This window comes from Mauremys reevesii, linkage group 10 (assembly GCF_016161935.1).
Source record: "Mauremys reevesii isolate NIE-2019 linkage group 10, ASM1616193v1, whole genome shotgun sequence".
Lineage (NCBI taxonomy): Eukaryota > Metazoa > Chordata > Testudines > Geoemydidae > Mauremys > Mauremys reevesii.
The window spans coordinates 2081795-2108408 of NC_052632.1; the positions used below are offsets into that span (position 1 = coordinate 2081795).

Sequence of the window (26614 nt, forward strand, 5' to 3'; positions counted from 1 at the left end):
TAATGAGGCAGGCCAAGAAAGAATGAGAAGAGCTACTAGCTAAACACACAAAAACTAAAAGCAAAAAAATGTAAATACATAACAGGCAGGAAGCCTGCCAAACAGGCAGTGGGGCCACTAGACAATTGAGGTGCTCAAGGAGCACTCATGGAAGACAAGACCATTGGAGAAGCTAAAAGAATTCTCTGCATCAGTCTTCACTGCAGAGGACATGAAGGAAATCCCCACACCTGAGCCATTCTAGATTGATAAATTAAACAGTAATAAGTCACCAGGACCAAATAGTATTCACCCAAGACTTATGAAGGGTACAAATATGAAACTGCAGAACTACTAACTGTGGTATATAACATATCGCTTAAATCAGCTCTGTACCAGATGACCAGAGGATAGCTAACATAAGGCCTATTTTTAAAAAAGGCTCCAGAGGCGATCCTAGCAATTACAGGCTGGTAAGTCTAACTTCAATGCCAGGCAAATTGGTTGAAACTATAGTAAAGAACAAAATTTAGATCAAGTATCAGAGGGGTAACCGTGTTAGTCTGGATCTGTAAAAGCGGCAAAGAGTTCTGTGGCACCTTATATACTACATGCATCCGACGAAGTGGGTATTCACCCATGAAAGCTCATGCTCCAATACGTTTGTTAGTCTATAAGGTGCTACAGAACTCTTTGCCAAAATTAGATCAGTGGTTCTCAACCAGGAATACACACATACCCTGGGGGTACGTAGAGATCTTCCATGGGGTATATCAACTCATCTAGATATTTGCCTAGTTTTACAACAGTCTACTAAAAAGCACAAACAAAGTCAATGCAAATGAAAATTTCATACAATGGCTTGTTTATACTGCTCTATATACTATACACTGAAATGTAAGTACTATATTTCTATTCCAGTTGATTTATTTTATAATTATATGGTAAAAATGAGAAAGTAAGCAATTGTTCAGTAATAGTGTACTGTGACGCTTTTGTATTTTTATGTCTGAGATTGTAAGCAAGTAGTTTTGTAGTGAGGTGAAACTTGGGGTATGCAAGAGAAATCAGCTTCCTGAAAGGGGTACAGTAGTTTGGAAAGGTTGAGAGCCACTGGTCTAGGCCATCTCATTAATTTTAGTGGATTATCAAACTCCCATAATTAAGCTTTAAATGTAAGAGTCCATGCCATCTTTTTCACTGCTGATAATACAAAATATATCCAACTTATGTATTTAACTAGAGTGACTGGACATACTTTTTCACTTACCTTAATGTCCACAAGAGTAAACTTACAAGTTTTGAATATGCAAAGAAGTTATAATATTTCCATTATGTGTAAAACTAACCAGTTATTGGACAAATTAGGACGAAACTGATTTTTGCAATGTCTTCTATTAAAGAGTTTTCAAGTCATTTGGTGCAGTGTTGTGTTGTTGTTTTTTTTAATAAGACTTGGCTTTACAGCAGCAAAACAGTTCAATTTAATAAGTCAACAAATATTTTAAATTACTCATCTTGTACCTCTACAATACACAGGTTTAAAATATGAAAAAAAAAAGATCCAAGTGGAATAGAGAATAGAAAACAAAATTCCTGCAATTTTTTTCTTCCACTGCTTATTGCTAAATTACAGATTGCAGTCAAAGCTCATTTTGCAGAAACATTCCAATTTCTGCAGTACATTGAAAAGATTCTTTACCTTCATAAACATATTAGTTTGAGAATTTGAGAGTCAAGGTAAAAATTTATCTTAATGAAGCTTGGCAGTAAAGCAGTAAGTAACCTCTTAAGGAAACAAACATTTGTTGCAGTTTTCAACTAACTTCTTCACACACTGGTTTTTATTGTACATTTCTTTTTACTCTCTTAACTAATAAAGAAACAAATGTTTGCAGTGTCTTGGTTCTTTGTAAAATGCAGCATCTCTAGAATACTTTCCACATCTATAAAATCTTTTGTCTGAGGAACCAAAGCTACCTTAAAACAAAGACTTAAGCCTCACAACAAACCAAGTTAGGCAAGCATCATACCCATTTTACAGCTCAAAAAGGTTACGTTGCCAAAATGTACACAGCTCAAGTCAGTGGGCAGAATCAGGAGTAGAACTCTGGAGTTTTTACTTTCACTGTTAGTACAAGAGTCTTGGTCCATGACTAGGGCTCCTAGGTGCTATGATAATACGAATCATATACTCACTAGACTAGCAGACAATCTACTGTGATCACAGGTCACTGGTTCACTGGTCAGTAACTTGTTACGTTTTAGGGATTCCAGAAAACAAGTACAGCAATGAACTCTGCACCCTCTCACACATCCTCACCACATGTGCAGGTGGGAAGAGCAGGAGTTATACCAAAATCTGTCAAAATGGATGAGGTCTTGGCTCTGCTGCACATCCCTCCCAGGAAGGTTCCAAGGCCTTTCACAGCTTAAATGCACCGATGTACATGGTATACACCGGGTTTTTGCTGCACTGGAACTATACACAGAAACATGCAGCGCTGCCACAAGCAGAGTAGTCCCCAACCACCAACTGTATACTCTGATAGCAGCCCCTGTACTGAACATTCTCCTTCCTTTGCCTCCTCAACTTGGTCAAGCCAATAAGCTCCATGCTCTTTTCTAATTTCAGTGGGAATAGGGGCTGCTGACCAAACACTGCCAGTAACCTAAACAACACCTCCTATAAACTGTTACTTCCCCCCAGAAACAGCAAAACACTATCCCCAGCCACACTAAACAAACTGTCTACCCAGAGTCAATAGCAAAAAATGTATCCCCTCCTCCTAAGTCTTTACTACAGCATATCAACAAAATGTTGTTTCTCCCCATAGTCTCAGTACCCTAAGATGTCCTTCTTTACCCATAAACTGTCCTCAGCCTCCCCCGCCCCCAGAACACACAGCCCTCTCTTATCCTTTAGGCTCTGTCTTCACTAGGGGAAAAATGTGTATTCTTTACTCAAGTTAAGTAACTCAAGGTAAAATCCTAATGAAGACATGGAAGTTTATAGTTTTCACCCTAGTTAGCAGGTTGAGTTAAAGGCTATGTTTGCACGGCCAAAAGTTTTTTTTTTTTTTTTTTTAGAAAGGAAGACAACTAGCATATTAGTTATCTTGCTGTAAAATCCTAGTGAAGACAAGGCACAAGTAGTGTTTGCCTTGATGTAGCAATGCAAGGTCAGCGCTATACCCCCAGCTTGGATTGATCTGCCCAAGCTACATGGAGATAAATACTACAGAGCCTCCACCAGGATTTTACAGCAACATAGCTAACTCTGTGTGTGTTTATAGTGTGATAACTAATGCTTTTTTCTGGCAGTGAAGACAAGGCCAAAAAAATGGGGGAGCCCAGTATTTAACTTGACCTGCTAAATCAAGTGAAAACTACAAACAGCCTTGTCTTCACTAGGATATTACCTTGTTAGCTAACTCAAAACTTTTTTCCTAGCAAAGATAAGGCCCACAAACAATCTCCTCAATCTGCCCACCTCAATATCCAGTCTCCTCAGCATCCTCCTCTCTATCACTAAAGTTTGTCTCATTTGTCACAGCTGCTGCAGCTCCAGAGACAAGAATGCCTGTGTGGACAGGGCTCTCCATCTTACTGTGTTGCTTACTGCTGCTGTCAGCAGTAGGCCAGACTCCTGCTCTGACTGTGCCTGTCAGTACCAGCACTGCCAACTGCATTTCACCTATAGGAACAATTGGGGAAAAGGCTCTCTATGCAGTGTTGCTATAGCCACGTAGGTCCCAGGATATTACAGAAACAAAGTAGCTGAGGCAATATCTTTTATTGGACCAAGTGAGAGAGAAGCTTTCAAGCTTACACAGAGCTCTTCTTCAGGTCTAGCTGACCAGACCCAAAAGCCTGGGCTACACTAGTGGGGGGAGGCGGGGTTCGAACTAAGATATGCAACTTCAGCTATGTCGAAGTATCTTAGTTCGACTTACCTGGCCGTCCTCACGGAGGCAAGTCAACTGCCGCGGCTCCCCCGTCCACTCCACTTACTCCTCCTGCCGAGGTGGAATACGGGCGTTGATTAGCGGATCGATTTATCGCATCCAGACGAGACACAATAAATCAATCCTCGATACATCAAACACTACCCGCCGATCCGGCGGGTAGTATAGACGTACCCAAAGAAGAGCTCTGTGTAAGCTTGAAAGTGTCTCTCTTTCACCCACAGAAATTGGTCCAATAAAAGATATTAGCTCACCCAGCTTGTCTCTCTAATATGCCTGTCCATGTATTTAACCCAGGGGTTCTCAGACTTTTGTACTGGTGACCCCTTTCACATAGCAAGCCTGTGAGTGTGACCCCCTTATACATTAAAAACACTTTTTTATATATTTAACACCATTATAAATGCTGAAGACAAAGCAGGGTTTGGGTTGGAGGCTGACAGTTCATGACCCCCCATGTAATAACCTCGTGACCCCCTGAGGGGTCCTGACCCCCAGTTTGAGAACCCCTTGTTTATCCCATACTCATCACAAGGGTATCTGAACAGAGGCGGCTCTAGACATTTCGCCGCCCCAAGCACGGCGGCATGCCGCGGGGGGCGCTCTGCCGGTCGCCGGTCCCGCGGCTCCAGTGGACCTCCCGCAGGCGTGCCAGCGGAGGGTCCACTGGTCCCACGTGGCTTTGGTGGAGCCGCAGGACCAGCGGACCCTCCGCTGGCACGCCTGCGGGAGGTCCACTGGAGCCGCCTGCCGCCCTCCTGGCCACCGGCAGAGCGCCCCCCGCGGCATGCCGCCCCAAGCGCGCGCTTGGCGTGTTGGGGTCTGGAGCCGCCCCTGTATCTGAACCCACTGCCTCCTCAAAGTGCCAGAGTATGGGCCCCTCACACACTCTGGCCACCCCCTCCCAGTGTGAGGCAACCCCACCCCCACTGACAGCCCCTCCCAGTGTGAGGCAACCCCACCCCACAGCCCCTCCCCGTGTGAGGCAACCCCCCCCACTGACAGCCTCCTCACAGTGTGAGGGAACCCCCCCCCCACTCAGAGCCCCCTCCCAGTGTGAGGCAACCCCCCACTGACAGCCGTCGCCCCACTCACAGCCCCCCAGCGTGAGGCGCCCCACAATCTCCTCCCCAGCGTGACCCCCCCACTGCCCGACCTCCCACTGACAGCCCCTCCCGGGGTTAGCCGCTCTCCCTCAGCCGCCCGCGCCGCGAGGTGCCCGAGCCCGCGCCGCTCGGCGTTGTCCCCCGCGCGAGGCCCCGCTCCTCCCCGGCACCGTCCCGACCCCCTCCCCCGGCAGGGCTGCGCCTGCGCGGCGGCCCCTCTCCCATCCGGGTCCCTCCGTGCGGTGTAGCAGGTCGGTAGGCGGGAAATGGCGACTGGCTGCTGAGCGGCTGCGGAGCCCCGGCGGCGGTGTAAACACAGCGGCGTCCGCCCGGCCTGGCCGCCGGGGCCCCGGATACCGGGGCCCGCCTCCTCGGCACCCCGCACCCACAGGTAGCTGACACCCCCTCCCAGGCAGCGCGGGGTCCCGCCCGGGATCGGGGGGAGCCAAGGGGGCTCCCTCCTAAAGTGGCCCCGGAGGAGCCCCCCCCCCCGCTCCGGGCCTTGCCCTCCTTGACTAGCGGCCCCCCCCCGTGTAAACCCTTCCCCGTCGGGGGCTCCTCGGTCCCGGGTGTGAGGAGACACCGCTTCCCTGTTCGCCCTCCCTCCCCACCTCAGAGGCCACTCAGCGAACCCCCCTTCCGAGAGGGGCCCCAGCCTCCCCCCCGCGCCCCCCTGTGCTGGGGGAGGCGGCTGGGGGACTGTCACCTCCCCCCGGACACCCCCAGCCTCCCCCTTTAGGCCTAGGCCTATGGTGAGACGACTCCGCCTAGAATCCCAGATGCCTCCCCCCAGCTGCTCCCCCATCTCCTGGCTGCCCCCTGGTTATTCTGGGGGGATGGGGTGTATGGTTAATGCTCTGATTTGGTAGGCTGCCTGGGTGTCCTGTGGGGGGTACCCCCCTGCTGCTGCTGGCTTGTCTGCATCCCAAGTTGGGTTTGTTTAGGGGGCGTAGCTCTCCTGGCTGCATCTGAGTCCGTGTTACACACAAACACGCGCACACACACGGGGAAGTGTGGGGAGTGCAACACAGGACGTGCCTGTTGCTGACTCTTGTTGCAATTATATTGGGGAGTGAAGCACTGGACATGGCTGTGGGCTAACTCTTAAAGTAATAGCATGGGATGAGCCTGTCCTGGACTTAATGATGATGTTGGGGAACACTGTGCCTGTGCATGCCTGTCACTGACTCTTATTGCAGTGATATTGGGGAGCGCAGTGTCAGATGTGCCTACCCTTGATTCTAACAGTAGTAGGAATGGGATGAACAGTGCCATATATGCTTGTTGCTCTGTCTATTGGTAATAATAACGGGGAACATAACCTTGGATGTGCTTGTTGCTGACTGTTATAGGAATAATATAGGGGAGCATCACTGGACATTCCTGTCACTGTGACTATAGTAATATTATTGGAGTGATAGACAGCCTTGTAGCCTTTTACAGTAATTAACTGGGGGACTGCCACACTGGATGTGTCTCGCTCACTATGATAATATTGGGGACCACTGCATAAGATGTCCCTGTCATGGAGTTTTATCATAATATTGGAATGCACTGCTGCACTGAATGTGTCAGTTGCTCACTTCTATAATGTTGGGGAGTGGAGTAGTGGGTTTGCCTGTTACTCATTTTACAATAATACTTGGGACTTCATCACAGAATGGATGCAATAGTCATGTTTGCAACAGTTTTGGTGGGCTCTGTGTCAGAACTGACTATCACTCCTTTTATCATAATACCAAAGAGTGCAGTGCTGGCTGTGTTTGTTCCATTTCATAATGATGATTTTGGGGGATGTAGTTCAGTACCTGTCTCGCTCTGTTTTATTTGAATATTTGGTTTCACAACTTCACATATATTTATGGTTCATTTTTAAAATAATACTGAGGATCACAATGCCAAATGTGCCTGATTCTTTCCTTTTTTTGATGATAGAGTACTTTTCACTCTTATAGTGCTGTGGTCTATGAGAGGATCTCAAAGCACTTTATGTATATTAATTAATTCTTGCTCTGTTGCTTCAGGCAAGTCACTTAACTTCTTTTCTGGTTTTCCCATCAATAAAATGGGAATAATAATACCTCACAGGGGTGTTGTGAGGATTAATTAGTTAATGTTAGTGAAGGGCTGTGAAGATGAAAAGACCTATGTTATATATTATTATTAAAGTGTCATGACACACTGAGGTAAGCTAGTTATATTGGACATGTTTTACACATGGCTGAACTGAGGCATAGTGAGATTATGACTTACTCAAAGTTACACATTGAATGTTTGACCGTGGCAAAAATTAAACCCTGGAACCTTGATTCTTACATGCTGTAAGCACTAGAGAACACTAGTGCTTTTACTTCTGTCTAATGGGTATATTATAATATTTTCTCAGATGTTATTTGTCCCAGGAAGTGTTGTTATGATTTTGGTGAAGCTATTAATTTTCCTTAGTTTTGGTTTTGCACCATATGTCTTGCCCATTTGTAGACTTTAAAGATATCATGGCACTTTTTGTAAGAATTAGGGGTGTATGCCCCAGGGTTCTGGACAAATTGAAATTCAGGTAATAATTACATTTTGCCTCTCTAAATTCTGTTATTCCTTCCAGGATATTTACACTGCATTCTTCACTTTCTTCGCTAAAGTATTGTTTGGCATTCTGGTCAAGACTTGATTGTCTTCCCACTGACTTCTGGGGTTCAGAATAAAGTTCCTAATCATTACTATGTACTGCCTCAAATATTACTGCATTTCAGGGATTTGTCTTTAGATATCCCTTTCCTGTCCCACACAGGTTTTCAAAGTTGTAATGTTTGTAAAGTTATTGGAGATCTCTTGTTTAAGGGTATTATAGAAGTTGAGGATATTATTTTGTAAATGTCTATGCATTTCAGTAACCTAAAGGTAACTTTACTTCAATAGGGTGTAAATTTCAAGCTGGAGGGAAAGATGGCACTAACAAGTTACTGTGAAAAAAGTCTTACTTTGTTCACCACAAGAATGACATAATGACACAGCTTATTTTCGGCATAGCCAAGCTGAGTGGTGTTCTTTGTTTCCTTTTTAATTACATTATACTCTTCAGCTATTTAGCACCCTTAATTTTACTGTGTTTGTCAAGTGCAGTCTATCATGATTCATATAAGTGCTTATTTCTTTTCTTGACACAAGTTAGTGAAATTAAGGTTGTGTCACTAATAAAACCAAGGAAATACAAAATTAAGACTGAAATTGAGACTGAGGCCTGTCCTATTGTAACTGGTAGGTAATGAAGCATGATTTATTTATATATAAAAGAAATCACTGTTAGGAGACTTTGCAGTAGGGCTGTAACAGGCACAGCTTACACATGGGGTGACAGCAAAAATGTAACCATTGGCTCTTGTTTGTTTGACTCAAAATTTCAGTGTTAATTTTGAATAGTAATTATTTTTAATCAGAATTTTTTTAAGAGGGGGAGAAGAGAATCCCAAAATAAATAGGTTTAAGAGTTGAAATGTATGTTAACGTCATTTACATTTTAGTTTTTAGAGTAATTGAGTATATATTTATTAACAATGTATTTATGAGCAGATGGTAATGGTTTCTTTGGATTGTTTACGACATTCACAGACAAATTATCTGCTGTGCCCATATACATAGACTGTTTAAAACAGGTTTCTGGTCTCTCCTGTTTTACCGTCCTTGAGAGCCCCATGTAGCAGTGACCCTTCATCTAGCTGAAGACCACTGGACATGACATCCTCTGGAGCCAAACTAAAGCTACTCTGAGGAGTTGCCTGGAGAGGTTTCTTAAGTATAAGATGATGATTTCTTCACCATAGAGACACAGGTATTCTAAATCTAAAGAACTTTTAGCTCTTGACTCCATGTTGCGTGAAGGACCAAATTCTGTCCAGAAGCTATATCCTTTGCAGGGCAGTGCTTTTTACTATTTCTAGACTATTGAACAGTTCTTTCAAACACAGATTTAAGAGACTTCTGTTTCTTGTTGTTTGGATGGGGCAGAGTTGTGTACTGTTTGTTATTGGAAGACAACCTGCAACTTTCAGAAGTGAAGTAACGTGTGCTCATGGATTTTTTTGGCTATTTCCCTAACTTCCAGTCTGTTCATCCTTGGAACTCCTGGTCCTATCCATCTTGCTGCCAACTGGTGTGCTTACTATTTCAGCCTGGCCTCCCCTGACCAGCCAGTGAGTATCTCACACAATTTATGGACTGCACTGATGTCAGAATAGGACTTTAATTCAGGCTTTATGACAGGCTGCCAAGTTTTCTTCCCTCTTGATTCTACTCCCATTCCTTACTTTGTCTTAGGAGCATTCCTGTTGACAAAGTGCTGTTGTGATGCATGAACGGCTCAGACACTGATGCTCCCAGCTTTTACTATCCCAGGAAGAGAAAGACTAACCCTGAATCAAATTCTGTTCCTTCATGTAGTAGCACTTTGCATTACCAGTCATTAGAAGGAGCTTTTCTTTACTATTCCACATTCTCCCAATCAAATTCGTAGTAAGTTATAATTAAGGATGGACTTTTTAGTTGGGAGAATCCTTCTCTGATTCGGCAGCGGAATGGTAAATTCTCCCTAGAAGCTTGATCAGTAAAATAGAATTCTGGTTCACATTACCTTTGGCATTCAAAATGTCAAGCCCTGTAAAGCATTCTTAATATTGTAGGTTATTATATGCTAAAATGTAATGCCTGTTGCCGAGTAATGTTGTATTGATTTGTATTGTATTTTTAGTTTTGCTTTTCATAGATCAAGCTATTTGTAAGCAAATCAGTTGATGTATGGTTGTTAAACTGTATATATTGCCACTACTTTAAAATACAAAGTGGAAGATCTTTATTTTTCAACCACTATTGAAAAATTAAGAGAAGATCTGTACACTTCATGGATCCCCTACTGTGATCACTTAAAAAAAATGGGATTGGTGGATGTTCAGTTGTCGTCATATTTCATTTTATGTTAAGTGATTTTCATAAAGTCAGTTTCAGGGATTAGTTCAACCTAGGCTTTCTTAGGGTTTGCCTACATTCAGAAAAGATAAATCCAGATTAATTGAAGGTATGAATTTAAAGTGAATTAGTTAAACCACATAAACCCCTGTGTGGATGCTCTTATTCAGAATTAAAGTGACCTTAATTTGGTTTAGGAAATTAATTAAAATAAACTGAAGACAGACCTCTTTAATTCTGAAAAACTGCACCTTCACAGGAGCTTGTGGTTTAACTAACCCACTTTAAATTCAAACTTTCAGTTAATTCAGTTTAGCTTAATTGAGTGTCTCTGTGTAAACAAGCCCTTAGTCATGTGTAAAATATTATAAGTGGCTTTGGTTTTACCTGGTTGTCTCGGGAAGGAGATTTGGGGAGATAGGATGGCCCAGTGAAACTCCATTGAGTGTCAGGAGACTGGTGTATTCCCAGCTCTGTGAATGACCAGCTGTGTGACCCTGAACAAGTCACTACCTCTGTGCCCTGATCTGTAAAATGATTTATCGTAGTTTATAAAGCACTAAGATCTATGGACAAACCTCTGTGATGCAGAAGTATAGCTGATGCTGAAGAATATTCTCACTACCAGCAGCTGCATGTGATTCCTTTTATTGTAGGGGAAAATTTAATGAGTGTAGCTCCTGACAGAGCTGGTTTTATGAGAACCTAGCCCCCATCAATCAGGCTTGCTAAAACTAACATTAAATACAATGCTTAACACCTCCCCCCCAAATGTTGTGGCAGATCTAAGCACGGGATCCACTGTCTAAGGGCTTGTCTACATGTGAAATGCTACAGTAGCATTAGCTGTAGCACTTAAGTGTAGACACTTATGAGAGCAATGGGAGAGGTTCTTCACCTCCCTGAGAGGCAGTAGCTAGGTCAATGGAAGAAATAGTCCATTAACCTAGGGCAGTCTATACCTGGGGTTAGGTCAATTGAACTGTCACTCAGGGTGTGACTTTTTCACACTCCTGAGACACCTACATAGGTTGATCTGATGTAGGAGTGTAGACCTGGCCTAAGTTTTGTGTAGACAGACAGTATTGGTCAACTATGGAAAAAGTAGGACTGCCATAGAAAATTTCTTCCAAAGCTCACATTCAGACTTTCTATTAAAAGTTGGAGAAATCAAGCAAAAGATACAAAGAAAGCATAAAAACTAACTTTGTGAAATTTCACACTGCTCTTCCGCCTGCTTTTAGGTAAACAGGAATTTATGCCTCATTTTAAGCCCATTTTACTGTGCGTACTAACTATGGAGTTGTTACCAGGCATCTCCATAATCATGTGGAACATAGGTGAGGAAATATTGGTACAAGCGTAAGGGGTTTTTGGGTTTTTTTTGGTTCAGTTTTGAATTTGCAATACTTATTTTGCCTTCATGTAGTTTAATCAGGTATAACATTTAGTGAGATGCCTCTCTTATGATTAAAGGAGCCTTCACCTCATTTAAACAAACAAACACACACACACACACACACACACACACCACAGTTTTCAGGTCAACAGTGAGATTCACTTTGCAGAATTTGATGCTCCCGGATGCATGCTGCTGTTAACCATCTCATCCCAAAAACTGCTGTATAAAATTAATTTTAAAAAGAATGATAGGAATTTCTAAATAAATTTAGGATTGCCTTTACTTCATGGGTAGGCTCCAATATTTATTGCTTTTCTGTGGTGAGTGTGAAGTTGTCAAGTGATCAAGCTGGTGATCTACAACACGTTTGGACTTTGTGGAATATGCAAGTAGAGGAAGGCAGGCAAGTACACAAGGCCAAAATTAGGCCTAAAAGACTAGACTTTAAAGGTGTAATATTATGTCGTTACCTATGTCAGATTAGGGCTAAGCAGTTGTTCCTAGTGTGAGCTATGCTGACCAAGTTAAAGCTTTGACAACCAGTTGCTAAAATTCAGTTGCTTAGACTTAAACTGAGTTCAGAAAGTATTAGCTAGATTGAGGTAGGTTACTCAGTCTAATATCACATTTGTAAATTCTTGTCTACAATAGAACTATATGATAGCTGCAGGTGCTGAATATTTCTTAAAATCTGTCCTAAATTTGTTTAATTACCCTGTGTAATAGATTCTTACCTCACCTATTGTTCAAACACTGAAGGCAGCAGAAGTGATCTTCCATAAACTGCTACTGCTGGTAGTTTTGAAGTATTCTCTTCTTGATAATCTGGTTTACTAATGTGAAGCACAGTTAAAACTAGCATATCCCAGCCTTCTTCTCTTGGTTTAGTAATCTGTTTTGCCCCTTCATTCCATCTGAAGGGTTTTGCTCCTGCCCCTCCCTCCAAGTAGCTCCAGCTTTCCTGCTGGTTGGTAGGGAGAGCTTCTTCCCCAGCTCCCCTCTGGATTCCTTCCAGTTCTCTCTCCTCTTTATCCTTATATCTCAGTGCACTAGATGACAGGTTTGCTCAACTTTTCTAGCCCTTGGTCTCCTCACCACTGAGAGGGCAGGAGGCTTTTTATAGGAAGGACTGCCTTTGGGCTATAATGAGGTGCCTGGTCACCTGACCCAACCACTGGCTCAAGCCCAAATCCATCACCTGGGGGGCTGGGCCCATCTCCCTTAAAGGACCAGCCCCAACTGTGGTATTCTGGTTGTTTGGAGTAATGTGCACATGCTGTAGCGTGTGTATGTATAGGCACACGCTTTATTTATACATTTTGAAAATGAGAGCTTCTATCAGAATAATTAAAAAAGCATAGTTGTGAAAGAGTTACATTGCTTCTGTGAGGAAAAGGATTAGGACTGCCTGAGGCCGTAAGTCAGTTTTCTGGAAACAGCAGACAGGAAGTTACAGTAGGTAATATATAGATAACAGAAATAGCTATTAAAAAGTTTAATATATTTACAGACCTTGTCTAGAGTAGATTTAAAGATGTGACATTAGATTGAATTACCTAACTCAGTCTAGTTAACACCTTTTAAAACTCTAATCAAAACAAAGCAATTATACTTTAAAAAACTGGTTTAGTTTAAATATGATTGAAAAACACCCTGTTTGCCCATCAAGACAGGGCCCATGATTTTTAAAGGAAGTGAGCCAGGAAGTTATTTGAACCTTGACATTTTTAGTGGACATTCTTAAAAGATCAGTAAGTTTGGAAGAAACTTCTGAGAATTTTAAAGTGGCAAATATGATTCCGTTGTTTAAAACAAGTGTCAAAAAGTTACTTGAGTTTAGGGGTATTGTGCTAACCAAACTGTTGGAGTTATGGGGAGGTATTTCTGCTTGATAGGGAAATTCAGTTAATGTACTGTACTTAGGTTTTAAAAAAACATACCATAATGTTCAACTTCAAAGATTAATAACCAATATAAATGTGTCCTGGACCAGTGCATGAAGTAGGGTTTCAAACTGTAAAGTGGCTTGAGATCAGGAAATAGAGGTCTGTCATAGATGGTTCCCTACTTTTAGAAGTTAAAAAGCTATTCCAAATGGAGTGCTCTTGTAGCCTCTCTCTCCATATATTTCTTTCTTCTTCTTTTTGTTTCAGGTGGCAGCAACATTAGAGATGGAGTTGTGACAAAGTGTGCTCCTGCATATGCACACTTTTCCAGTGGTAGGGGCAATTTGAAACTGGCCTCAACTACACACAGATTTTATACTGGCATAACTATTTCACTTAGGGGTGTGATTATTTTTTTACCAAAATAATTATACTGTACCACCCCTAGTAAGGACACAGTTAGACTGGTATAGATTATTCATCTTGCTGTATAGATAGCTATTGCAGTATAATCACTTTTATACTGGTATAACAGCATCTGTGCTGTAGTCAGTTGTGCAGTTTTAACTATACCAGTGTAGTTAAATTAGTACAGTCGTTCTCAAACTGTGGGTTGGGACCCCAAAGTGGGTTTTAATGGAGTCACCAGGGCTGGCCTTAGACTTGCTCAGGCCGAGGGCTGAAGCTAAAGCCTGAGCCCCACTGGCCGGGACTGAAGCCTAAGACTGAAAGCTTCAGCCCTGGGTGGTGGGGCTCAGACTTCGGCTTCGGCCCTGAGTGGCAGGGCTCAGGTTACAGTCCCCGCATTCGGGGATGAAGCCCTCAGACTTTGGTTTCGATCTCCCACCCCCCCATCCACCGCTGCTGGGGCAGCAGGGCTTGGGCTTAGGTTCAGGCTTTGGTCCCCCTTCTTGGGATCGTGTAGTAATTTTTGTTGGCAGAAGGGGTTCGCGGTGCAATGAAGTTTGAGAACCGCTGAAGTAGTACAACTTTTGTATGCAGAAAAGGTGTGTGGATAGTGTAAAACCAGTTGGCCTCATGCTTCTGTGGCTGCTTTCAATCAGGAAAGCACTATTCCACATGATGATTTGATCATTCTGTGAAATTCCCACACTAAAAATGAAATAATAGTTGGGAGGTTGTAGGAAAAGATTTTGATGATTCTGCACCCAATGTCATGTTTCCTTAACACAAAGTAGAACAACTGAAATGGTATTTTTCCTATTTTCAGATTCAGAGTACAAATTAAAAACTACAGTGTCTGACTGGGACACTCCATCTGAATTAGTGACATCTTAATTTGATATTCAAAATGCGCATGAGGTCTCAATCAAAGCTCTGCAGAATTGATTAATGCATTTTTCAATCTGTTTTCCCTCAATCTCTGACTTTTAAAAACATGTTTTTTGGAGTGTTCTACTATTGTTGTCTCTGATGCCATCAGCTACTCTGTCTACTTGTTATCAGTTATAAGTATTTGAAAATAAGGGTGTTGTTTTTTATAAATAATTGGGATTTCTGAGCTTGCTGTTGGTGGGTAACTATCTTGCTAAAAAGGGTCCACATTTGTCACACTTACACCACAATTGAGCCTTATGGGCAGGAACAGAGGTTGGAGAAAGCGTTAAAACATGGTACAGTTAAAATGGCTTCTTGACATGTTTTTGTCAGTAACTCTGAATTGGGACAAATTGTGTTAAATGTTTAAAACAAACTGTACCTAGGCTAGAATGCACTTTTTAAAAAATCATCCTTCTTAACTTGTCCACATTAGCCAACTAAAATGTTAGAAGTCAGTTTTGTTGGACTTTATTCAAGCATTATTTCCAATTTTGGTTCCAAGTCCATTGTATACAGGACCTAAGAAGCTGATTTAACACTTATGGGCTTGTGTACATGGGCTTGTCCTACATGCAGGGCTTGTCTATGCTGCCCTGCAGTTCAGACTATGGGGTTGTGAACAGCAGTGTGCACCAAAGTACTGCATGGTAACTCCCCTGTCTGGACACTGCGTGCACAAACGAAAAGGTTCCTAGTTCACATTAAAACATTAAACATGTTGATGCATTTTGTTATTCACACCTGCAGTGGTCTGAACTGCAGGGCAATTCAGGCATAGCCTCAGTAAAATTAATCTGAATTAACTTTCAAAGTGGTAGTTAGACCACACTAAATCCCTGTGTGTATACTCTTATTCAGAATTAATTCAATTGAATTAAGCTAAACTGAATTAAGGCCACTTTAATTCTGAATAAGAATATCTACACAGAGGTTTAAAGCAGTTCATCTACTTTAAATTTAAATTCACACCTTTAATATCATTTGGATTCATTTTCCTGAGTGGCCTTGTATAGAAAATCCCTTATGATTTTTTTTTTTCTTCAGTCATGATGTATAGTGAAGAAGAGCCTGAAAGAGATGTTTGGGTGAAAGGAGGTGTTCTTCTTATTTACATGAGAAATATTAGGAATTTCAAGAATGGTCTTGCCTGGTTTTGCTGGTGAGCTTTTTAAGAATTCCCAAAGATGTTTATTGTGAGCTCTCACGCCTTAATTGAAGAGGCAGAGGTGATGACTACCTTTTGTTCCAAGTATTTGTTAGGTAGTGAAGTTAATAGTTAACAAAAATGAACAAAAAAATCTGACATATTAAACAGTCTGACTATCCTTTCCTGTCTTATATGCTCACTTCTTGGTCTCTTGTTTCTTATGATGTCACAATTTCTCTAGCTTTCTAATTGCCATAAAGTCTCCTATGTTAGAGAAGACCTGAATTTCTAATATAAAACCCAGAAAGCCTCCCCAGTTCACCTTCCCCCCACAGAAACCCCCCACCTCCCCACCAAACCCACAATTCTAACAGCAAGGTCTCCTTTAAATGTCATAAACAATAAAGAATACAAGTCCATTTTTGATCCTTGCAGGTCACTTTTACCTCTACAATTTTGTACTGCCATATGAATATATATGCATCAGTATATTGTATACAACTGTGTATAAGGATGAAAAATAATGAATTGGATGAAACTTGAAAATATGAGATGATAAAGGTTATTTTTTGTTATGGGTGAAGGGAAAGGAAGATAAGGATTATTCACTACCATATTAGAATCTAGAGGATTCCCGCAAACAGTTGTATCTCTTACTTTTATATAAATCACTCCATCACTGCAATCATTCTTATAGTCAAGGAGGACAAGACTAGAATCCCTTTGGAGCCCGGCATCATTATTCCTTAAACAGCTGCTTACTCCGGGGGGAATTGTGCATCACTGTGGATGCCTAGAATTCATGTTCCCCGCAGATTTCTTTGCTTTGCTGCAGAAAAATGACTTGTGATGGAGGGGCAAAAGGAAGCTGCAAGAGCTGTCATGCACCCCTCCCTGGCAGCACAGGCGGGTTGGTTCGGGTGCCCGGAGCAGCCAATAGAGATGTAAATCATCACTGGGGGTGTATGAAGGGATGGGCAGTCGTGCATGAGAGAGAGAGAGAGAGAGAGAGAGACACTCTGTCCCTCTTGCTCACTATTGCTGCACGCTCAGCATGGAGGGGCAGGTCTTCGAGGTGTGTCTGAGGAGGTAGGTGTGGCACAGACTGTTCCCTAAGGCAGAGCAGAATGTCGCAACCTGCCTGCTTAGTGAATTGTTCCCATTGTCTTTGTGAATTCTCCCAGGAGTATAAAATAGGTGTAAAAGTTTTAAAGCTCCTTTACATGGCCAGAGTGGTATAAAGGACAGTATGGCTTTATAAATGCTTATGGTGCATTAGTGATTAGAACTGGTCTACATTTTTGGACTGAAAAAATTTCTCATCGGAATGTACTCTATGAACTGTTTGCTACTGATCTTTCTGGAGATGGTCAGTAGCCAATATAAATTGTGAGTTTGATTCCCCAGCCCTCACTTGTTCTTTAGTTGCCTATGATGTAACACTGTGCATATGGATGCATATATTTGTTGACTACTAACTAGAAATAAAAGGTCAAACCTAGCTACATTACTATTAGGCAAGGGGGCTGGGGGATTTCCTTCAATGCTCCCCCCTCCCATTCTTCATCCATTGTATTGTAGTTTAAATAAATTACCTAATTAATAATTGAAACCAGTGTGATTATATTGTGTTATTTTGACAAAATATGCAGAATATTAAAATGTGTGCAGAATTTTTAATTTTTTGGTGCAGAATTCCCCCAGGAGTAACAGCTGGAGTGGTTGCTGATGAGAGAAGCAAGGCATTCCATCTCCTCCCCCTTCCCAGGGTGGGGCCTGTCTCCTTGAAAAATCCAAGAACCACATAAATTCACAAGTACTGTTTGCATCTTTTAGGGCTTGAATACACTGGCAACGTTAAAGCACTGCTGTTGCAGCGCGTTAACGTGGCTTGTGTAGTCACGGCACAGGGCTGAGAGAGAGCTCTCTCAGTGCTCTAAAAAAACCATCTTCACGAGGGGCGTAGGTACCAGAACTGGGAGCCAGGTTCCCAGCGCTGGTGTACTGTCTGTACTGGCATGTTACAGTGCTGAAACCTGTAGCACTGGGGGGCGGTGTTTCCACACCCCAGAGTGAGAAAGTTGCAGTGCTGTAAAGTGCCAGTGTAGACAAGCCCTTAGTCTTGCAGGTCTATCCTAAAATGTTAACTAAGAAATCCCACAAGTTACACATCACACTAAAATACCAGTTTGTTTACATTTTTAGCTCTTGAGAATGTCTGTGTTGTATAGAATTAATAATAGTAACATTTAATAGTTCTCTTGCACCTCCTTTCTGAGGAACTTTTTAAACTTGGTCACAGAAAGCAATGGCAACTTGTGATGTTTTTTGTTGTTTAAAGAGTAGTTGTACCCTGAAAAATGACAACATAAAAATGGCATCTTCTTCCTCAACAGCTCTGGTTCCTCTATATTTTGAGTCACCTTGAGTTACTTTTGAGTCACCTTGAGTTACACCTTTGAGTTACTTTTATAGTGCAAAAATACATCACTACATTTTACATGTGTTAACATGGCAGAGTCATCATTGGTAGAATAAACTGAGCCAATTAGATGGAATCAATTTAAGTGCAGCTTAGGGTGGAATCTGAGAGTAGTGGGATCATACTGATGTATCTGAAGACAGAGTTTAGTCTAGAGAATCGTTATTTTTTTCATTTTTTCTTAGTGCACTTGAGAAATCTTTGTGAGAATTCATTTAATCATTATTTAATATTTATACTTTTAGTAGCACCCAGACACATCTTATAGCTACAGTCTGTTCCCCCACATAGTCAGTCAGTTTTGCCCTTTCTGAATGGTTTGTCACACAACCATGGGGAGGAAAAAACATTTAACAAAATAGGAAAATAAGTTTCCTAAATCACAAAAATTGACTGGGCGACTCATGCAGATACCTTATCTGAAACTGACTAGATTTGGAGTTCTCCATGTCTCTTCAGTGTTTTACTGTCATGTCAAAATATATATTAAAATAAACAGTATAAGCAGCACTGAAAAGTTAATATAGCTATTAGAACCTTAACTCTTGGAGAAAAAATACTTCTTGCAATTTCTAACTGGGCATCCTTAATGATCCATTAACACAATTTTTTGTGTGCACACATATATTAGCAAGTCACTTTGGATATCCCTGTATGAAAGTGACAATAATGCAGCTCTTCAGTGAGAAATAAAAAATAGACCAAATTTGATCAGAGGAAGAATAGATTTATATCCACATAAATATGTGTTGGAAATGTATACAAATATTGAATATATGGTGTCATATTGATATTGAAAAAGGCTGTCAAATTTTATCCATAAAGTAAGAAAATTTGAATGTGGTAGCATCTTGGGGGTTTTTCACAGTGAGGTTGATTGACTTCATTTACTTTAGCAGAAAATTTGAGTTCAAAAGAAACATTCTGAATAGTCTCAAATGGAGGAAGAGAATAATTAAAATTAATTTAAAATATTTGTGGTGGTAATATTTTTTTTTTGCAGCAAGGCAATAGAATAAAAATGAAGGTGCATGTGTGTGTGTTACTGATGTTTTATAACTTGTTATTTCAAGGATGTTAATGATGTGCATTTTCTCAATACTCTCACACTTAAAAATCTTTCTTATCTCAAAAGATTACGTAATTTATGTTTGTGTTTGCAGCTATAGAATAATTAGGGAACTATTTCATAGAATCATAGAATATCAGGGTTGGAAGGAACCTCAGGAGGTTATCTAGTTCAACCCGCTGCTCAAAGCAGGACCAACTAAATCATCCCAGCCAGGGCTTTGTCAAGCCTGACCTTAAAAACCTCTAAGGAAGGAGATTCCACCACCTCCCTAGGTAACCCATTTCAGTGCTTCAACACCCTCCTAGTGAAAAAGTTTTTCCTAATATCCAACCTAGACCTCCCCCACTGCAACTTGAGACCATTACTCCTTGTTCTGTCATCTGGTACCACTGAGAACAGTCTAGATCCATCCTCTTTGGAACCCCCTTTCAGGTAGTTGAAAGCAGCTATCAAATCCCCCCATATTCTTCTCTTCTGCAGGCTAAACAATCTCAGTTCCCTCAGCCTCTCCTCATAAATCATGTGCTCCAGCCCCCTAATCATTTTTGTTGCCCTCCGCTCGACTCTTTCCAATTTTTCACATCCTTCTTGTAGTGTGGGGCCCAAACTGGAGACAGTACTCCAGATGAGACCTCACCAATGTCAAATTTCATTGTATGTTCTATTGGAGATAATCAAAGAAGAGTATGAAGTAGTAGTAACAGGAGTTTGGATACATTGTGCCCTTCTTCTCTTCCTACAGACTGGATAAAATTTTCCCCTGTAAGGGTTTATATACCGCCAATCCAATTGTGCTATGGCAAAAGGCATTTTTTTTATGCTCAGTTGTTTTTTTCAGGATTTTGGAGGAATCCAATTCTCTTTCTTTTTTTTACCCAAACCTAAAGTTCAGGTGTTTCTGAAGGGAAACAATGAAATTGTTCTTTATTTACCCTAAAGGAGTCTCATTCTACAAGGAGAGGGTATGTTGCTGTTGGAGCCAAGGTCCTTCATATATTTTGTTATAAGCTTTCTAAAAGATAGATAACATAGATAGACAAAGTCATATGTAATATGCGGCTGTGTCTCTAATGCTATGGGAAGATCAAGGGAAATGGAAGTAAAAAAAAATAATTTTTTTTATGATGAAACTCAAGCAAACTAGGCTCTCTTATTTGCCCCAGTATTGCAATGTGAATGACCTTTCCACCACAAATATAGGGGAGGCTATTCCACAGTCTTCTCACCACAACACAGTTTATCTTCCCTACATCTTTAAATAAACATTGTGTTTTCCAAGTACAACTGGCATATCTGAGCTTGCCTTTAAGACTTTCTCACACCTCTTCTTTAGGAAAGAGAGTTGTTTATGGAGATCTATACATATCTTCAAGATGTTTCTGATTCTAAGATGTCATTGACTTTAAGACAGTCAGGAGATGATAAATCAGTGCTTTTTCTATATTTTATAGCTTGGACTGCTTCCTCTAATGCAGCTACTCTAGAGAGTTCAGGTGTCATAGACATATTCTACAGAAGAAATTCAGTAACGTGTTGGTAGTACCCAACCATAAGTCCTTAGAATCTGCAGAACCTTATAATGCTAAGTTTTTGTTTTGCTTTGATATTGCTTTTGAAATATGTCAAGGATAACATTCTATATTACTGCACAGAGTGGAAGTTGATATTGGCTTATTTAAAAAAACAACCTATGAACAACCATAGCTGTTGACAAGAAGAACCTCTAGAATTTCCTGTATTTCTGAGCTTTTTTATTTAAACTTACTAATGTGCATGAGGATATGAACAGTTCAAAAGTACTAACAGAATTATTATGTGAGGTCACAGTTTTCCATGACAGCCTGTGAGATATGTTCAGGAAGTGTTTAGCAACCTGTCTATACCAGGATTGTAACAAGACTTCCAAAAATAGGCCTCTATATGCCTAGCAGCATGGATTAAATGTTCAGAGTGTCTAATGTGTCTAAAGCTGGTTCATTCCAGAAACACAACAGGAATAGTGCAGGTTTTAGTGGAATTTATAATCCACTCATTTAAAATAGAGCATTCTGGTCATCTAATCCAGAACCTTTGACTTTGAGAAAGATCCGCCACTGTTCAGACATCTTACCTTTGGATTATTCTTCTGTCCTAAATCATACATTTTTCCATACACTGGCCATTGCTTTGCCTGCGTTGTTTTGTTTTGTTTATGGTGCAGAAATTAGAGGTGCAGATTTCTTCATTAATAACATATGGTCTCACAGCCTACATAAGACTGTAAATTATATGTTTTTTCCTGCTACATGAGACTGTCAGCCAATTTTGAGATATGTTAACTATTTTAAGATAGATTCATCCTCAACTTGTCTCCATTGGGGAGCAGTCTGAGTCAATATACAAAGACTTACTTTTTATCATTTTAGTGTGCATCATACTATCAAATACTATCAACCTATAGAAAATGCTGCAAGAAATCAACACAAAAAGCAGCCAACTCGGACTGAAAATTAACTGCTCCAAAATTAAATTTATGTGGTCTGATACCTTGCCAAAAGTCCAAATAACAATCGGGGGGAACAAATAGAAGAAGTTGAGCAATATGTCTGTTTGGGCCAAGCAATTAACATGCGCCACGATCAGGAACGTGAACTCTCGAGAAGAAAAAAAGCAGGTTGGTGTGCATTCAATCCTATCAAGGATGTCCTCCAAGGAAAAATCAACAAGGCAACACGCGCCAGCCTCTTCAACTCAGCAGTACTGCCAGCAATGTTGTATGGCAGCGAAACATGGGCGCTGATGAAGATAGAGGAGCAGCAACTGTCTGTCAAAGAGAGGGCGATGGAAAGAAGAATTCTGGGAATTTCAGTTCACAACCAAGTCCCCAATGAAGTGATCAGACAGCAGAGTGGAGTGCAGGACATGATTGTTGAGAACAGGGCATAGTAAAATGTGATGGGCCGGGCATATAGCGAGGCTTACTGACAATGGATGGACTGCAGCTGTTGCCGAGTGGTACTCCCGGGAACTGAAACAAACTCTCGGACGACCTCCAAAGAGATGGGAAGATTTTATCATGAAAAGACATGGCTGCACATGGAGAAGGAAGGCCAGGATACGAGAAGAATGGAAGATGTGTTGTGATAGGTGCAATCTATACGAGGGCTGAAGGACCGATCGATCACGGTGATCAAGGTGAGTGTGCATCATTTGTTACAGGGAGAAGACTTTTATATGGAAAAATAAAATAAGAACAGCATTTCATTTTTTGGGCTATCTAGGCTGGGAGATTATGCATTATTAATGAAGAAATTTGTAACTCCAACTTTGCACTGTAATCAAAACAAAACTACATAGGTAGGCAAAGCAAGGGCCAGTGAATGCATGGAAGGGTATGATTTTTATATAAGAAAAATAATCTAAATGTAGAATCTGTGAACAATTGCCAATTATAAACAAACCGTCTTCATTCCTAGTCAAAGATACAACCTTTCTAAAGAAGGCAGAAAGTTATTGTGACAAATGTGGAGTTGATATAGGATAGTTATGAATACTTCAGCAGTCCAAGGAGAAAGTCTTCAAGTTTTTAATTTCTAAAACTTGGGTCGCCTCACAGCAATAAACTTGCTGATGTGATCTGACCTGGATGATTCATCTAAAAGGAATTGAAAGATAACTTTTACTCTGATTAAATTTCTGTATCTCTGAATCTGGCTTTTGTGTTACTGTTTGTCCCAAATTATTTAAAAGTAACATTGACAAAGTTTCTTATCAATGAGATCTGTTTAGCTGAGGTGATCGTTAATGGAATATTGAGCTTTTCACTTCTAGGGTCACTGGTTCAAATCTAGACTAAGTTAATAGTAACAGAAAATTATTGGAGCAGTTCACTACTCTATGTGAAGTGAGTTGATCATAGACAAGTGTCCACATCATAAATGGCAGTAATTGACATCTTTATGAATAGTCTCAGTAGAGAGATTATGGAGACTGCGTTACCTTCTTCTCTTTGAGAACATTGTTTGAGATGCATGGATGGGGCAATGTGGGAAAATGTCAGTCTACCACTCTTAAGACCTGAGCACAGGTGAGTAAAGTATAAAGAGTCCTTCCTTCTTCCATTCCAACCCTTTACCCTAAACAAAGGATGTTCCACTCCACCACAAAAAGTCATCACTGGCCAGGAAGAACCTCTTCCAGACATCAGCCAAGCAGAATCTCCTTAGTCAGAGCAGGGACAAGAACGAGATTTTTTGAAATGCACTTGGGTCTACATATCTAATCTGCCTGGAGAATGCTTAGATCAGGGGTGGGCAAACTTTTTGGCCTGAGGGCCACATGGGGAATAGAAATTGTATGGTGGGCCATGAATGCTCACAAAATTGGGGTTGGGGTGTGGGAGGGGGTGAGGGCTTTGGTTGGGGGTGCAGGCTCTGGGATGGGGCTGGGGATGAGGAGTTTGGGGTGTAGGGTGCTCTGGGCTGGAACTGAGGGATTTGGAGGGCGGGAGGGGGTCATAGTAGGGGCATGGGGAGAGGCTTAGGGCTGCAGGCTCCGAGTGGCACTTACCTCAAGTGGCTCCTGGAAGCAGTGGCATGTCCCTTCTCCAGTTCCTACATGGAGGCGCAGCGAGGCAGCTCTGCCTGCTCCCCCGTCCACAGGCACCACCCCTGCAGCTCCCATTGGAGCACTGCCGGGGGCCATTGGAGTGCATAGGAGCTGGAACAGGGCCATGCCGCAATTTCCGGGAGCCACGTGGTGCGGCCCCAATCCTGTGCCCTGGCTGGAGTGCCGGAGCGGCCCCCAGCCAGAGCGGGGCCAAGCCGCATGGTCGGCCCCTGACCCAGCACCCTGGCTGGAGCGCCAGGGCAAGGCCGAGCTGCGTGGTCCGGCCCCCGATGCAGCGCCCCGGTGCGCCGAGTGGTCTGGCCCCTATCCCAGCAGGAGTTTGTGGGCCAGCTTAGACACTACAATAGGAAAAAACCAAACAAATGAAAAACAACTCCAAACTTTTTCCACATACTTTGCTTAGTATTTATTTGCTCCTGCCATTCATTTAAACCACACACCAGCAATGACTTTAATTTCAGTTCCTGCAGTGCTGCTATTAATCTTCTACAGCATATACCATACTTATTCTTGGAATATATAGGCTCTTGAGTGATGGCAGTCCAACATTACTGGTCACTTCCATCTTATCAAGCATAATTTACTGTTAGTCAGCATTATGATGTGTAGCATAGTTCTTGCTGTTTTACCATCTAACTGTTTTGTCTTCCAACTTTCCAGTTGGGGTGGCATCTTCCTTAAGCAGTCTTTAGAGCTTTAAATTAATGGTATGTGCAAACCTAAATCTGCTTTTAGTGGTTTCATAGAAAATTAGATCCTGCTCCAATATCAGTGATGGAAAAAATTAAGAAAAAATCATCCCTGATTGAAAATTGTGCAGAAATATGCTCTTTATTTAGAAATGCTAGTCATACAAAGGAAGCTCTTTCCAGTACATACACAATATCTAAGCTGTAGAACAGAGATAACATTTAAAAGGTAGTGAACCTTAACAACTCAGTATGTAAGAACTTGAGGGAATAGAGAGAAGCTCTTTAAACTTCTTGATTTTTAACTGTTCCTTTACTACTTATTTTCCCCTCTGTTACATATTGCCGAATCAAGGTTGCAGTTATAATCAGGGTGGATTTGTATGAATCAAGCCGATTTAAATCACCAAGTGGAAAGCATTGATTTAAATAATTTTAATAAATTTTTCCATTTGTACTACAGTTATTTTTTAAATACAGATGAATTCCTATTGATTGATAAACCATTAACTTTGTTAATTTACAGAGCCTTTACACTAGATTTGGTACCTCTTTTTGCTACTTAGGATGGTAAACTATATATATACATTTATTTAAGCAATTATATATTAATATTTTCAGATTCTTATTAATTTTCCATTTTTAGTGTGTTGCAAATGCTGAAAGATGTATTGCTTATTTACTAGTTAATTAACTTCTTGCTCATGATTTGTGTCAAGATGCATTAGGATGGTGCTTGGAATTAAACTAAACACACAACAGCAAATAAGATTTATTTTTATTAAACAAAACAAATGTTTTGCATACATAAACTTCTATAAAAGTATGTTTCACATTGTAGTCAGTTAGTTAAACTGATTATTTCAGGTCAACCTGCGAAAATTTTCAAATATGTCTAAGTAAAAGTGACTGGAGCTTAAATTCCTGCTTGCCTGACTCTCTTGAAAATGAGAGAGTTTCCTAAGTTATTTAGGCTGTCCTTCAGATTTTTAATATTAGTAGATCTCACCCCCTGCTTCCTTGTTTTTATTCATTTTAAACAGGTTTACAATTTTATTATAAATTAAATAACACAATAAAAAGATTTTTTTTATAATCATTGATTTTTATCCACCCTGGTTATCATCTCATTCTACCCATTCCTTTTCTTTAAAGAATGAATTTCAGAATATTGTGAACTCATAGTTTGTCTCCAACCTTTCATCATATGTCTACTTTGTTATTGTTTAATTTTTAAGATTTGGATAAGGAAAGAAGGGAGGCAGGATATTTCTCAGAATTTTCATGTTACATAAATAAAATACGGAGACACCAATGACTTTAATCTTTTAGTGCTGATCATACCCACGGTTAATGTATTTATTAGTCTTCAAGTTCTTTATCAGCTTTTCATGATGTTATGTAAATGATATTATTTTATAAGGTGGGAGTTCCAGATTGGCCAAGCTATCTGCTCTTGAAAGAGACTCTGTGCAAAGGAATTTGTTTGTTCTAATTATTTTTTTCTACTAACCCCCCAAATGCAGTACAAATATATAGGTTTTTATGCATCCTCTATTAACAAACATTGTAAAGATACAAGCAAGTCTTGTCTTAGCAGAATGTGGTTAAGTGAAATTTTCAGTTACATAATATATTGGTCAGGCTGTTAATTGAATAGGATACTATGGTCACTATCTGAATAGTATGTGTGTGAGCAAGGAAATTCATGTGCATATTTAGGCTAAAGTATTTATACACAGTCTAGTAAGTCAGTTTCTTTTGTGCATGTTTTAGAAAATCACACAAGAAGTAATACAAGTAAAAGCAGCACACTGCTGCCTGCATTGAGCATTAGGAAAGTAGACTTCTGTCATCGAGAGGATTATAGGTAACTGTTGCTAAGTCCATTAGGGATATTTATAACTTGAGGCTTGATACCCAGGATGTGAAGTAAGCCAAAGAACTCTTTGGCATTAATGTACGGATGAGTTGAACA

At 40.9% G+C, this 26614-nt stretch overlaps 1 protein-coding gene across 2 annotated transcripts in view; it reads left to right on the forward strand.

Annotated features, from left to right (window-relative positions):
• The first annotated feature begins 5014 nt into the window (after positions 1-5014).
• The window catches only part of CTDSPL2 (CTD small phosphatase like 2), a 67390-nt gene continuing 45790 nt past the window's right edge, over positions 5015-26614 (forward strand). Inside the window, exon 1 of one of the 2 annotated variants that reach the window (XM_039491898.1) lies at positions 5015-5444. The gene's annotated coding sequence lies outside the window, so the exon portion shown is untranslated. Of the gene's footprint in view, positions 5445-9152; positions 9241-26614 lie in introns of those variants that run through there. The other variant, XM_039491899.1, reaches the window with a different exon arrangement.